The 1,172-nt window shown below is 39.2% G+C and overlaps 1 protein-coding gene across 1 annotated transcript in view; it reads right to left on the bottom strand.

Moving 5' to 3' along the window:
* Positions 1-1,172, bottom strand: part of TFDP2 (transcription factor Dp-2 (E2F dimerization partner 2)) — a 220,455-nt gene that overhangs the window by 182,271 nt on the left and 37,012 nt on the right. The gene's annotated exons all lie outside the window — the stretch shown is intronic.

Below are 1,172 nucleotides of genomic sequence, written 5' to 3'. Positions count from 1 at the left end.
GCCTCCCAAAGTGCTGGGATTACAGGCTTGAGCCACCGCGCCCGGCCGATTTTTTTTTTTTTAATTGAGACAGAGGTCTCGCTATATTGCCTAAGCTGGCCTAAAATTTCTGGCCTCAAGACATCCTCTTGTCTCAGCCTCCTGAGTAGCTGGGGCTACAGGCACGTGCCACCACATCCAACCAAAACTGGTTGTTCTACAACAAAACCTAAATGCTACTTTCATTTCAAATATATTATGCAATATTAACAGATTATCAATATGTATTATTTGTTCTTAATTGCTGAAAACAAAAGACTGAGGGCGAAAACTTACTATTGTCCCGACCCAAAGAGGAAATATTAGATGAGAGCACACAATTTAAGAATAAAATCACATTGTGAGATGCTGCCAAGAACCTAATATATTATTTTATCAAGCAGTACAAGCCAAATTTAAACCATTAATTCATTCACGCACAATGACTACATGGATCAGATCACCTGTTACACATATACTGCTTAGCAAAGTCTCATTTCCAGATTAACAAAGCTTTAGATTAGCATCACAAACGTTAAGACTTATCTTTACTTCATTCAACCATCAAAACAAGCCAGATGACTTTTTTTTTTTTTCCGAGATGGAGTCTCGCTGTCACCAGACTCGAGTGTAGTGACGCGATCTTGGCTCACTGCCACCTCTGCCTCCCGGGTTCAAGCGATTCTCCTGCCTCAGCCTCCCAAGTATCTGGGACTACAAGCATGTGCCATCACGCCCAGCCAATATTTTTTGTATTCTTAGTAGAGATGGGGTTTCACCATGTTGGCCAGGATGGTCTCGATCTCTTCACCTCATGATCCTCCTTGCCTCTCAGCCTCCCAAAGTGCTGGGATTACAGGAGTGAGCTACCACACCCGGCCGACGTTTTAAAATATCATTTGGTATTAATATAAGCTTACAGACAAAGTATTGTATAATGAACTATGTAAGCATGAAATGTTCGAGTCATTAAAATGTGGTCACTGTGACCAACAAAAGCTTCCAAAAAGACAAACATGGGGCATTCAAAAGGAAGCAATTGGAGAATAAAATAGTACCATTTTTAATGCTTATATAGAATACCACTATACTTATACAAACACCTAATCTATATTCAAATGAAAATGAAACATTTTATAATTTTTTTTTTTTTT

The sequence above is a fragment of the Colobus angolensis genome, unplaced genomic scaffold, assembly GCF_000951035.1.
Source record: "Colobus angolensis palliatus isolate OR3802 unplaced genomic scaffold, Cang.pa_1.0 Scaffold46, whole genome shotgun sequence".
NCBI classification, from domain to species: Eukaryota; Metazoa; Chordata; class Mammalia; order Primates; family Cercopithecidae; genus Colobus; species Colobus angolensis.
The sequence above is the reverse complement of the archived record's forward strand: the minus strand, read 5'-3'. Positions and strand labels throughout refer to the sequence as shown.